The sequence below is a fragment of the Sabethes cyaneus genome, chromosome 2 (assembly GCF_943734655.1).
Source record: "Sabethes cyaneus chromosome 2, idSabCyanKW18_F2, whole genome shotgun sequence".
NCBI classification, from domain to species: domain Eukaryota; kingdom Metazoa; phylum Arthropoda; class Insecta; order Diptera; family Culicidae; genus Sabethes; species Sabethes cyaneus.
The window spans coordinates 34,762,067-34,776,435 of NC_071354.1; the positions used below are offsets into that span (position 1 = coordinate 34,762,067).

The 14,369-nt window shown below is 38.9% G+C and overlaps 1 protein-coding gene across 2 annotated transcripts in view; it reads left to right on the forward strand.

Annotated features, from left to right (window-relative positions):
- The first annotated feature begins 2,646 nt into the window (after nucleotides 1-2,646).
- The window catches only part of LOC128738790 (transmembrane channel-like protein 7), a 42,740-nt gene continuing 31,017 nt past the window's right edge, over nucleotides 2,647-14,369 (forward strand). The window contains exons 1-2 of one of the 2 annotated variants that reach the window (XM_053834171.1): nucleotides 2,647-2,821; nucleotides 3,230-3,625. The gene's annotated coding sequence lies outside the window, so the exon portion shown is untranslated. The remainder of the gene's footprint in view (nucleotides 2,822-3,229; nucleotides 3,626-14,369) is intronic. The other variant, XM_053834172.1, reaches the window with a different exon arrangement.

The following is a 14,369-nucleotide window of genomic DNA, read 5'->3' on the forward strand; positions in this document are numbered from 1 at the left end:
TACCCCGTCTTCCCCTACTATACTTTACCAGCCGAGAACGGGAGTGGCTCTTGCCGTATCGAGAGTTCCTCTTCATTGTACTCGGTCCTGGGCTATTCGTCGTCAATTCGTTGCGCGTCTCGACACACGCAAATCGGCTTCAACCTGGTCGAGCCATCTAGTACGTTGGGCCCCTCTATTCCGGGTGCCGATTAGGTTCCTGAAGAGAACGGATTTCACTGCACAATCGTCCGGCATCCTTGCGACGTGGCCGGCCTACCAACTTTCGCCAGATGTACGATGCGAATCTTTCCAAGCAATACCTGTAGCTCGTGATTCAAATTCCCGGCCACTCTCCGCTTTCCGTTTGTACTCCGCCAAAAATAGTTCGCAACACCTTTCGTTCAAATACGGCAAGTGCACGTATGTCTTCCGTAAGCAAAGGACTACCGGTTTGATAAGCATTGTGTACATCGACAGCTTTGTGCGGCGGCGTATGCTCCTTGATCGAAGCGTCTTGCGGAAGGAAAAGTAGTATCGATTTCCTGTTTGAATGCGTCGTTGGATCTCCATACTCGTTTTATTGTCGGCGGTGAAAAAAGATCCAAAATATACGAATCCATCAACCGCCGTCAATAGTCCCTGTCCGTGGGAGGCAAACGTTGCGTTCTCTGGAGCCTCTACCTACAATATATTTCGTTTTCGATGCAACCCTATCCTCCAAGCCTCTGCCGTCGCAAAGTTTCTAGTAATGATGTCGAGGTCGTCTGCGATGGCTAGGAGTTGGCTACTCTTGCTGAAGATCGATCCTCTCGTTTCGATGCCCGCTCGTCGAATCACAGCTTCAACAGCGATATTGAATAACATTCAGGACAGTCCATCACCTTGTAGCTTGGTAGCTTTGATCAGCCGCGTCAGTTTGTCCGGAAACCGTACTCGTGCATTATCCACGAATGGATACATGGGCACGTTGTACTCACAACAGTGAAGTAGTTGAAAGAAACTGTTTTCGCTACACTGTCTTCCGGCATTCTTATGATGTGTCCTCAAAGCAGTGTCTGTAGCTCGTGATTCATACGCCTCCACCACTCTTCACTTTCAATTCGTACTTCGTCAAATATCGTCCGCAGCAACTTCCGCTTGAACTCAGCCGGGGTGCGTATGTTCTCCGCGAGCAGCGTCACAGTTTCAAGTTCGTAAAAAACTACCGGCCTAATAAGGGTTTTGAGTGATTTGTACATTGTCAGGTTCATACGGTGGCATTTGTTTCTTTATCGCAGCGCTTTGCGAAACGCAAAATAAGCACGATTTCCAGCTTGAATGCACCGCTGAATCACCTTACTAGTGTTGTTTTCTGCAGTAACCAGCGATCCCAAACACACGAACTCATGTACCACTTCTAGTTCATCGCCGTCAATGGTTACCATCCGTAGAAGGCGCGCGTTTGGCTCCTATGAGCCTCTTTCTTTCATGTATTTTGTCTTTGACGCATTTATTTTTAGCCCAAATCTTCTAGACTCCATATTCTGTCTGACGTAGACTACTCTACCGTCGCAAAGCAAAGTGATATCGAAGCCATCTGCGAAGCCTAGTAATTTGCTATCACCTCAAAAGCGCTTTTGAACAGCATGCAGAGGGACCCGAGAGTGTCCCCGCGGTGCGCGCACGAAACACATCACTCGATCCAATGTAGCTCTTATCAGTCACATCAGTTTGTCCGGAACAACGTGTTCGTGCGTTATCTGCCAGAGCTGGTCTTGATCGACTGTATCGTATGCTGTTTTGAAATCAATAAAGATGCGATACGTCGAAACACTTTGTACTCCTAGCATTTGTTCAAGATTTGTCGGATGGTAAAAATCTGTAGTTACGCGAGCCTCCGTAAAACCCGCCTGATAATTTCCTACGAAACCTTGTACTATCGATAACGGGATCTAGAAGAGTATCTTGTAAGCGGTGTTTACTAGCGTCAAGCTGCGTTAGTATGAGATTGGAGCTTAGATTTGAAAATTTGTGTTAAAATTTGAAGTGGATCAGCCTAAACGTTTTCGAGAAATCTTGCTCGCCGACTTTGAAAACACGGGTTTGAGAAAAATGCGTTCAGTTTCACATTCCTGTTGGCGGAACTTACGCTCATTTTCTAGGGGAGGGCTATAACCTCGGCATGTTTTTCCGATCATTTTATTTCGTCGGTATATTAAAATTAAATGCGCATTATTGCGTGCCCAAGTAACATTTTTGTTGTATAGTAGCTTATCAAGCACTTGTTCCACAGGAATTAGCAGTACAATAGTTTAATAAGCTGTTATACAGTAAAAATGTTACTTCTTAAACATCATGTTACGACTTAAACATCCCTACTGATCTGTACCATAAAACCCCTGCTTGTGAGCTACCATAAAATGAGCGACGAGATACACAAACCAAACCCGCAACCGTACACACATACATCATGGCGAAGTGACAACATTGTTTTGAGTTCCTCTCCAATATATTGGGCAGCATATCCATAGAAACTGTATAACCAACAGCAGCAGCATAGTGAGTGTCAAATGAGTGCACAACACACACTCATGCTGTTTTATATCTTACTGACCGATTGAATCTGTCAACCCAGTACGGCGTCCACGTCAAACCGCGTTTGGCACTCGCGCTGGCTGGTCGTTCGTGTGCGGCTGTGGTGTGTGCGCTCGCGTCTCGGATCAACTGTATAACAGGGCGGTCGGTCGGGTGGATCTCTTCCGTTTCGAAGGAAGAGACACTCTGCGAAAGTGAAGTGATTGAAAAGTGTATTTGCTATACGGTTGCAGCTGAATAAAATTGTGGCCCGTGTAATCAATATGTATGTAATGCTCAATTCCTACTCTAATAGGCTAGAAAAGTGCTCTAGTGCACCACATTGAGGCATAAACTTGGTCAGAAATTCATCTTTTGTAATGAATGAAAATGATAAAATTAGAGGATCATCATGCAATGAGAAAATGGTGAGAAGAGATTCCCGGTGAGTGGGAATGGTTGATGGCTTGTTGAAAAGAAGCAGGAAAGAAAATTTTATGAATGCGTAACGCCACTTTCTGCTGTGTGCATATAAACCTGATATTAAAGTAAAGCAAAATGTGAGCGAATTTATTTAGCACGGTCCACCGTAAACCAGTCAACATTAAGTGATTGGTAATCAGGGAAAAAATGCTGAATTCCATTACATTGAATGAAAATCAGGTTTGCTTAACTGCTCTGGTTCAACTTTCAGTCGAAGAATGCTACAGAATTTTGCCAGTGGTGAAATAGGCCAGAGAAATATATTCAAATAATAATAGGAAAATTATGCATACCAAGTGATAAATTATAGGGCAGTGGCGAAACGGTCGTAACCCGAACGCGTTAACAAGGAGTATAAGTGCATTCGTGGGAAGGAGTTGAAGTGGTAAACAGAATATATACACGGAGCCGAAACGGCGAGGGAGTGCTGCCGTTTGGTGGAAAGATATTTACAGATCATTCAAGGCAAAGGTGCGACTGGCGGCGCAGCCTCTCCCGGAAAACGGCGTAGATTAGTATCTTGTGCTCTTGTGCAGTGCTAGTCGGTGCATACCTCGGACGGAGACAATTGCTGCAGCAGCGATGGAAAAATGAATGCTCAAGTCGAGTATGTCGCTTCATCTTGTTGATTGGTATAGTAATGCATATGGCGTTTGCAAAACGAAAAGAAGAGCAAATGTACATAACGCTGTGTAGCACATACACAGCATCCCACTAGCTAGAAAGTAACATTTTTTGTTAAAGAGAACAGGCTGGTCTAACCAGTAGCCGACATCGTTCATGGGGAAGTCTGTGAAAGTAAATTTTTGTTTGTTATAAATTCAAGTGAAGAATGACTTCCAAATAACGATTTACGAGTGAGATAACATCATTGAGTGAGGCATTTTTTTTTTATCACAGTTCACGCTTAGCGTCATCACAATAACTAACTCCCAATGTCCGGATGTTTATCTAGCGGGACAGTGGGATTCAGTTGTATTACCTATATTGTCATTCAAACCGGCTCTACCTGCAGTCAGCATTATAACTACATGATATTAGAAATTCGAAGATAATTGATCGTACTGCACTAGTTCACGTGTACATATGTACAAAGCGCAGCTGTGCTACAGTGTGACACTGATAGATAGACCAAAACTAATTATGTTTTACATCTTAGCATTCCCTCAGGCAATGATTTCAGATAGGTTTCTGCTAAGTTTAGTAAAACCTAATACAGCCTGAATTCGTTAATTGGGCCACGACTGCACTCCAGCTGATTCCACCAATTAACGAAACTTTGCTGTAGTTTGAAACAGCTTAGGCACAATAACAGGGCAGTTTGGTAAATGTACTTTGACTATAGTATTGATCGATGAAATAATTTCGTGTCGAATTTAGAAATAGGTCTTTTAAATGACTTTGAACCAAACTATTGTGGTTGCATCGCGGCTGCACTCACATACTAAAATGGTTTCAATTTCTAGCTGACTGTTACAGTGGATTGCTCAGGTTTGCTAAAATAAGTAGAGAATCGTTAGTGACATCAATTAGCATCCAGTGACGTTGATAGATTATTACTTAATGTCGATTGAAGTTAATGTCAATTAAAGAATCGTAGTGAAGCGAAGCACTATTTATTTAAAGTACAAATGGGTCGTTTCATTTTAAATTTCCACACCACTTTCAATCGACTATCACCCATTTGCACCAAAATTAGCAAAATTACTCACCACCTATCCAAAGAAAAAGTTACTCATTCATTTTCCCCAAGTTTTATGCGAAGTTATTTTCGAGCTGCTTGGTAGAATCTCAAGTGTGAGTAAACGAGATGAATTTTCCATTTAATTCTATATTCTATTTCAACGAAATTTACAAAATATTCACTTTACGAATGCTTCATACACGCAGAAAAATAATTTGTAAATTCAAAAGTATTCTGTATAAAATTCAACAGAAAATATTGTAGACTCAAGGCTTACCCAGATATTTTTTTGATTTTTACTGTTTGACCTTTCAGTTCAACAATGTTGGGGACCCCCCTTTTGTCAACCCGCCAGTGCTGATTTCCTTATGTAAAGAAACACGTATGCCAAATTTGGTGGAGAACGGTGGAGGCGTTCTGGAGTTATGGTGGAATATACATACATACTCATGTTCACTTTTCAGCAAGCCATTTTAATGTTTTGTTGGCACTATGAGCAGGTGCTCTGTCTTGTCTGTCTTGTCTTCATCCACGGAATCCTTCAGAACCCTTAGGTATACATCGACTGTTACCTTTAGTCCTTGTTCAAAGAAATACGGAGGCATTACATCCCCCTCGCAGGAGACTACGCCTAGAACCATCACATGAGTCGGAAACTTTGTAGACATGACGATAGGAACCTGACTACGATCTGGTGCAAGCCACATGTCATTCATTCGATTCACCTTTTGATCCTGATAATTATCAGAAAAAAAGATTACAGAATCATTATGATGAGGATGCTTCAACCGAGTCAGACGTTCTTTAGCTTTCTCCAATCGTCGTGATTTGGTCGTAGCGCAAATTGACCTCTGCGTAGCACATACGACCAAGGTCCGAACAACCGATTTCCTAAGCCATGGACCTCATTGACGTTGCTGGATTCTGTTTAATCATTCTTTCCAGTTTGTGACCCTGTTCCGTTCAGCGGTAATGGAACGGCAATTATATGCCTTCTGAATAGGTGTGTTTAGGAATAGGATAGTTTATTACTTTCCTAAGTCTTCTTCATATAGTACACTGTTCTTTCCGACACTTTTACCGACCGAACTATCTCCTTTACGCTTGCTCCGGTGCGCAATAAAACGATGACGGCTGACCGATTATTTCCTGGTTTCAACATCTTTCAGTTTACCCAACACTGTTTGTTTGTCTGACACTCAACAGTACCAAGCTGCATCAATATCCGGACACTTAAGCAGGTCATATTTTTAATATGCTCCGTAAACAATAATTTCGCAACATTCTAGTAATTGCTTTGTACTATAATCAAATATGAAGCTTAAATTTGCAATAACACATCCATTTTACAATATAAACTCAATAAAATACATTAAAATTGAACAGGCTTGTCGTGTTCATAAATCCGGACACGTCACATCTCAGTGAATCAATATCCGGACACTTTTGAATCGTTTTCCGGACAGGTAAAACTTTCTCATATTTTGTCTAAGAAATGTATGCCTGTAAGTAAACAACTTATCACTTGTTTTGTTACATGTAGTATTAAATAATTATCTCTCTGCACATTATTTTACTTTTAATTGCACTTTTGTGTCATTAACGATACGATTCTAGTCAAGTACGACACTGACTCACTTACCTAACCAGAGAATGAAAGTGATTAAGTACTTCTACATTAAACGCCTTAAAGTATTTTGAATTCCCAAATATTTTGCCGGTTCCATGGATCGAGGCTCCTTCTTGTATCGCACCTTCTGTCTGGTTCAACGTTTGCTTTCGCATTTTCTAAGAAAAACATTAGGCAGCTACCATCAATAGTCAAACATGTCCGGATTTAAAAACATGGTTTTGAATCCGAACAGCGTAATTATTTACAAAAATACACCTTATTTCAACACATTAATGAATGACACCGTCTCAATTGATTAAAATTTACCTTCTTTGTCGATGCTAAGTTAAAAAAAATTGGTTTCTTTGAATAATAAGTTTCCAAAACCTTAAATCGCGTAAGCACTACTTTTTAGTAATCTAAAATACTCGCAGAAAAAAACACTGTTTGACACCAACGTTACGTTTGGATTTATTTAAATTATTTCGCTCAGCCTACTTAACCACCGATTATGTTGAAACGGTCTTAGATATATTTGCAAAGTAAAGCACATAGCTACACCTTATATATTGGATATATTATTACTTAATAACCATCAATTAATGAAGGTGTCCGGATATTGGTACCGTCCGGATTTTGATGCAGCATGGTATACACTCTTAAAAAAGTTTACCTTGCCTTAAGGGCATTTTGAGTAGATTTAACCAAGTTTTAGCTAAATCTAACCAATTTACAGGTAAACTTTTTTAAGAGTGTAAGCTATTCGGTGCTGCCAGATATATCCGAATATTGTTTCGCAAGCATGAAAATTTGCTATTTGAAATTTAGTGCAAAAAATCATCACGCATCTGATACTGTTTGTCGCATTTTTAATTTTCAATGCATTTGCAGATACAATGCCAACATCAACTTAAGGCAAACATAAATAACACAGTTTATATAGTTTTCGTGTAACTTTTTTATTATGTTTTTCATTTTTGTATCAATATTTGTTTTGTTGAGTAATTTTGTGTCCATTCAGAATCTTTTTTTTTTTCATTTGCACCTTTTATGTATTATTTAGGTACCATCATTAGAAAAAAAAAATTGAAAACCCCCGAGCTGATTACCTAGACGTGAAAAATAATGAAGCTACAGGCACTTACGTGCTGAGAAAAAAATCTTGTCAAAGTCCGACCATATTGCAAACACCAGCATGTATGTTTGTATGTTCCGCCATAACTCCAGAACACCTTAACCGTTTTCCACCAAACTTTGCACAGATGTTCCTTGGCATAAGGGAATCAGCACTAGGCGGCTGACAAAAGGGGGGTGATCTCTAACAAGGGAGGAGGTCCAAATAAGTAAAGAGGTTGCGTTTCTCCTGCCTTTAGACCCAATGACTATGAATGTATGTTCTGCATAACTCCGAAACGCTTGGACGGTTCTTTATCAAACTTGGCACACATGTTCCTTGACTTAAAAAAATCATCGTAGGGGGTTGACAAAAGGATTTGAATAAGTAAAAGGGGACGCGTTTCTCTTGAATTTGGAATGATAGCAGTTGTACAATAAGCAAATAAAGAAATAAATAAGTGGCTGGACGACAAGAGGGAACTACTGAAAAGGAGGAATAGGGTGGCAATTGACAAGACGGAGGTTTAAAAATGTGAAAAAGGTCTGTCACGCTTTATAGCGATTACCGAAAAGACAGATTTACCAGTAGGTGAAGGACAACAAGGGGGAGGGGGAGCTGACAATGTGTAGACACATTCAAATGTAGAAAAAGGGTTTTGTTTCTTTCATTATGAGAATTTTTGTTACAATTACAGATGTACAAGTTACTGAGAGATACTGGGAGCCCCAGTAAGATCGGACAATCAGCTAATACTAAAACAATTGTTGTCATAGAGATCAGACCCACAGTTTTTGCTAATAGATGACATTAATTATTAAAACTGAAAAAGTTCAGACAGTGACCGAGCCTAAAATCATCGTCCCACATCAATGATTTAGTTAGCTCGAATGCAAAACATCATAAAAACGCAAATCAATGTTAATATTCAACTTATATAACGTTGATCGATGGCAGATGCATGTTAATTTTGTAAATAAATCATCGCCCTGTAAAATTCCATATGTGTTACGTTTTTTCCAACAACAGGTCATTACAAAGTACTTTTTTTGCTTTACCACCATGGATTGCGCGCACAGCGAGTACTTATTTGTCTCTACCGCTTCCTGTCCGCGCCACCATTTGGGCTAAAAATATTTACATAAGCCGTATCACCGATAAAGAAAAAGCATACATTTTCGGCACGAACCATTCTATGTACACACGCTATGCGATCACGTTGGCCGAGGCAGCAAGCATCCGTCATGTGCGGCGTACTAAAGTTTACCGACACCGAGCAGTAAAGCAAGCCGGGGAAAAAGAGTGAAAATTTCAAACACTTTGCGAATGTTGATGATAAACAAATGCTCCCCTTGCTTGATGCCTGATGGGCATGGGCATATGGGGGATTGTTTCAAATCGTATTCTAAACACTTTCAAGGAGGGTGCATGATTTGTTGCCCGACTTGATTGGAAAACAATCGATCTTGCACAATTCACATTGGGGATAGTGAAATTGAAAGCAAAATTAAGTGGTGATCGATACCGAAAACAGAAATTTTAATGCAACTATTTTAATGATTATTTACTTTTAAGTAAAAAATAAACCTAAACTAGAGGCTGTGTAGCGGATAGTAGATTGAATAACTTTCTACTGTTTCCTGCTGAATTCTTCGCTGATCAATACATCTTTTATTAGATTTTTCTCATTATTACATTCTGATTTTAAAATTAATAACTGACCAATAATTTGATTTAATATTAAGTAATCAAGTTTTGGGACTTTTGCAAACGAAACGTTTTAAACCTCAATTGACCAACCGGGTATCAAATGTAGGGGAATGTCGTCGTGGTTGGGCCGCCTTTTTGACATTCGCCCATAACTTCCGTTTCAAAAAGAATTTTTAAAATCTAAATATATTGTTGGAAAGGTCTAAAAATAAGCTATATTTCTGGAAAATCTTGAACTGATGGCTTGAAAAATAATAAAGTTATAGACATTCACGTGAAGACAAAAAATGTTGCCATACTCGGGCCACGTTGTATAGGTTGGGCCACCGCTCTTAATCTAAGAAATACGTATTGAAATTCTATGTAGAGACACCAAAAGAATGGATTTCGTGAGCAACGGCCCTTATAAGTATAAATATCCTATTTTTAATAACATCTTTGTGAAATTTTTGGTGATCTTGTAAAATCAATATTACTACAATCGCGTTTCTCGAAGTGTACTACTGCAATGAAAAATCAACAACAATCTAGGTTTTTATTATACTAATTTTGCTTTATTTCATCACATTTCCCGCGACTGACGTTCTCTAGCAAAAATTGCGCTTCTGTGCTAAAAATTATGGTGGCCCAACCATGACTACACAAGTGGCCCGACCTTTACAATAAGCGCTTTTGTGGCATTTACCCCCTTACCCCCTTACGTCCTAACTGGACGGGATTTTTCAATATCATTCGAATAGAGCACAACAAACTTAATAAATTTTCAATATTTATCCCGATAATTGCATTTCATGAATTATTTCTTGAAGAAAAGTTAACTGCACCTGCAAAACTTTTTATGTGTTGATTCAATCAGTGAAATCAGTACGCGTGTTTTGAATACACGATTGAAATTCACAATATTGTGAAAAGTTAGCTGTCACAGTAAGAAGTTTTACATTGCTTTTATATACGTATCACGAGTTACTAAAACTGAAAAAATCGTGGTGGCCCGACCATAACAGTGGCCCGACGATAACGACATTACCCTACTCATGTTGAGTTCTTCGAACTCCAGTTTTGAACGGTCCCTTTTGAAATTTCGTAAAAAATTTCCTGATCCTCATTATTTATGTAGTTTTACGTAAATTGAAGCATTTATATAAAAACGTTCATATTTATAACCCCAGAGGCAGAGCATCCAGCTGCTCAAATTTTGTCAGATTTTCGGCTAAACCGGTTTAACTCAAATGTTTCCATTCTTATAAACGTCGAAACGATTTCCATAAAATTCAATTTAAGATACCGTTTCAGTTTCTATGCAAACCTACAGTAATAAGACAACACGGCCAATTCACTCACAAATGACACATGTTAAGTAAAAGCACGGACGATGGCGATAGAGACCATCGCCAGTGATAATTTGCTTCTTTCCCGTTCTATATGTATGTGGGTATTCCTGTTTGGTACGACGGTACATACAAAGTAGTGTAGTCACCCGCAAGCGGAAGTGCTCGTAAATTTCTGGTTTCTATTTTTAAGGAACAACAACACGATGACGATCCACTATAGGCTTCTTGCTGCAGAGAATTCTTAAGTCTGTTGGTGAAATTACTCCTCATATCTGTCCGCCTTCTTGGCGCTCATATGTGTTATTTATTATGACCCTCAGCCTACACCCACGTGCATAATACGATCTCTCTTCATTGGGTAAGGCTGCGAAAACGATTTCTCCATGGAGCTCTTTGATTAAGCTTTGATTCGATTAGCTCACTGGATCGAGAATAGCCTTCATTACCCTGCGTTCAATTGTTAGAAGTGAAGATTGATAATTTTTGAAGCAAAAGGTTTTATTGTGGTTGTTTAAATGTCCATTTCTAAACTGTTTATTTTATGGTCGATTATCTAAAAAAGATTGCCATTAACCATCGGCTAGCCATTTAGTTCTAATCATAGAATTTCTTCAACAAATGTTTCATCTAATACTTCTCGTCTAGTGTGGTGCACAACGTGGTGACAGTTCAGTAGAACAGTGGCATTCTAATTTTAGTCTAGTTCGTTAATATCAGAACGCAAATTCCACCCGTGGCTGTTGCTTTAGGATTGACATTTCTTTTTGCTCGCTACGGTCATTGTAGTCGTGTACCGTAATTTACTTATGATAGTACAAAATTTGAACTATATGTTAAACAAATTTGAGCGTGAAAATGAGATCCGCGGCAAACCTCGAGGCAAATGTGTGTTGAACACAGACGTGTCCCAATAATTGTTGTTAGCCAGTGATTGATTGAATATACGTAAACCATAATCGATGGCTCTTACATGGCCAATCAATTGTAACTGATTTATTTCATTACTTGGTTTCCTATATAACTAACCAGCCCTAGGCACAGTGTAGTGCAACTCGTGAAAATTTGGTCAAAACTATCACTTTCAGACTTAAATTGAAGTTTAATACAAAATGATGAATAAAGCAGGTTCTACTGTTATGAAAAAATAGTGACTGTTTTCTATCCCTTCAAGGATGGGTTGTTTTTAAAAAATTTTCAGAAAGTCTTCATTATGAAACCAATCACTTTTCCACAAATATTGTAGTACGAAGTAACACTTTCACGCTAACGTTTCATCACTTTCGTACTTTGTAGGTTATATGAGCGATTTTTAAAAGGTAATCTTTTCAACAAAAGCTTTCACCTACACAAATGTGTGGGCCAATGCTAAAAGAATTATAGTATATCAAGTAGCAACAGTACACATTTGAGAAAAGCGGCTAGTCAGTAAACGAAGATAACCGCGGAGTCAGAATACGACAACAATTCTCAATGCAACGGATCGTCAAGTAGATTTTAAAATCAGCAGCATGTACTAGTTTGCAGTTAGTTTCAAAAACAACGTAGTTGAAGAATACAACGAACAAAAGTGCTCCCAAGTTACTGCCTTGTGGTGCATTACATTTTTTTGTAATAAAGAAATAAAGCGATGATTTGGCTGGGTTTCCGGAAAAACCAGTATTATTCTACTAAAATTTTATACAAATTCACCAGGAAATTTTTGTAGTTTTATTTTTCTTGTGAGCTATATCGGGAAGAGTAAAAATGTGCAAATATGTTGGAAAAAGCTATATCCGCTCTAACATTAACCTAATTAATATCTGGGTACGTTCTATTCTGTTTAGCAGTCGAGAGTCGGAGTGGCTCTTGCCGTATCAAAAATTCCTCTCCATTGTACTCGGTCCAGGGCTCATCGCCAATTCGTTAGGCGTCTTGACTTGAAACACGCAAATCGGTTTCAACCTTGCCGAGCCATCTAGCACGTTGGACCCCTCTATTCCTGGTGCCAGTGGGGTTCTTGAAGAGAACGGATTTCACTGCACAGTCTTCCGGCATCCTTGCGACGTGGCCGGCCCACCGTAGTCTCCCTACTTTAGCTGGACACTTAATTCAGGCACGGTTTTGGCCAGCCGGTTTCACCAATTCTTCATCTGACCAATGTCGTTTGTGCAAAGCAAAGCAAAGCCTTGGTACTATATTCTGCGTTCTACTTCGCAGCCAGCTATTAGAGTACCGGACAATTGCATGGCTAGTGCCACAATTCTGTTGACTTTTACAGTCTCTCCCAGTTAGCGGGATTCGGACGAGCAACGACTGGATTGTTAGACTAACATCGCACCTCGAGGCAAACTGGGATTGTTTCTTTTATCTTCAATGGCCGCTTAAATTTACTTTAGCTACTTTATTGGCGACGCACAGTGGGACGGTTTCAAAAATATTGAGACATAAGTAATAGCATCGAAACCTTAAGACATAGCATAATAGTTGCTTGAGAAAAGTTTCTTCATTCAAAAAGCACTTTCTAGTGGTGGAAAAATATTCGGACATTAGGGTGTCCCTAATCAGATACAAAAAATATTTTCTCTATTTTAAGTCAGAAATGATTACTACCTACAGAAAAGTTGTAGCTAAACTATTTTTGAGCAACTTTGTTGAATACTGAAGAATTTTATATCTTATATGAAAGAAGTTATAGAGCTAAACTCTTAGGGACACCCTTCAAAACAGTTTTTTCGATCTAGCTCTTTAATAACACTTCGTATGCTTTTCAAATGTTCTAAGAAATTATTAATCATACTAAATTGCACATTTTCGTCGCAGACAGTAGAGCTCTATCTTTTTCCCTTTAGGAGCTATCACTGGTTTTTTCATTTTTACGTGTAATCTTTAAGGGGATGTAACTCGAGGGAGAGCAGCTATGAGCAGCTAATCTCACTTATTTTTTGTGAATCAATTTATGCTGTATCCCATCATGTACAACTTAGGGCGGAACACTGTGGAACATCTGGGATAAGCTACCATGAAGGCAACCGTTTTTGAAGCTGAAAACTGTGGAAACCATAGTTTTGTACCGTTTCCGCAAAGCAAAACAATCAATATATTGCAGTTAAATAGCATTTTATATAAACCGATCAGTGTGTTGTAGTCTAGTTTTGTAATTTTAGTTTTTTTTTCTTTTTTCTATATTTTTATTTTCACCTTACTCATCTTCTTTATCTTCATTCATAGTATTGGTTGAAAAAACTGGTTCTTTTAGCAGGTTCAGTGCAGTTTTACTGAACGGCATACTTTTTACAGACTTCCTGTTTGGAAGATATCAACGGATCGGAGCATACCGTAAGTCTGTTAAAAATGTCATGATTTGCGACTTCCTTATTAAGAATGGAAAGCACATTAAAAAAACTATGTTAAATCAAATATTCATACCGTGCACACATTCTTGCTCTAGTTTCCCAAAACCTTTTTATGTTCTTATTTCGACAATCTTGAGATTCTTTCGACAGTGTACTAATCGGAAGACCGGTAGCTTCTACGATTACTGCCCCATGGTATAAAATACGGCGTGCGCTGGCGGGTTACACATTTTGCAGTAGCTTATATTTTGACGATCACTAGTTTTTCGCGAAAAAAACAATTGACTAAAGCATTGACAGGTTTTGTATCTGGTCACCAGATTACCATTACAAAATTTGCTGATTTAATTCAACGAACGTGCGAAAGCGGTACAAAACTATGATTTCCATACTTTTCAGCTTCATGGTAACTTTTCCCAGATGTTCCACAGTGTTTCGCCCTAAGTTGTACATGATGGGATACAGCATAAATTGATTCACAAAAAATAAGTGAGATTAGCTGCTCTCCCCCGAGATATATCCCCTTAAAGATGACATGTAAAAATTAAAAAAACCAGTGATAGCTGCT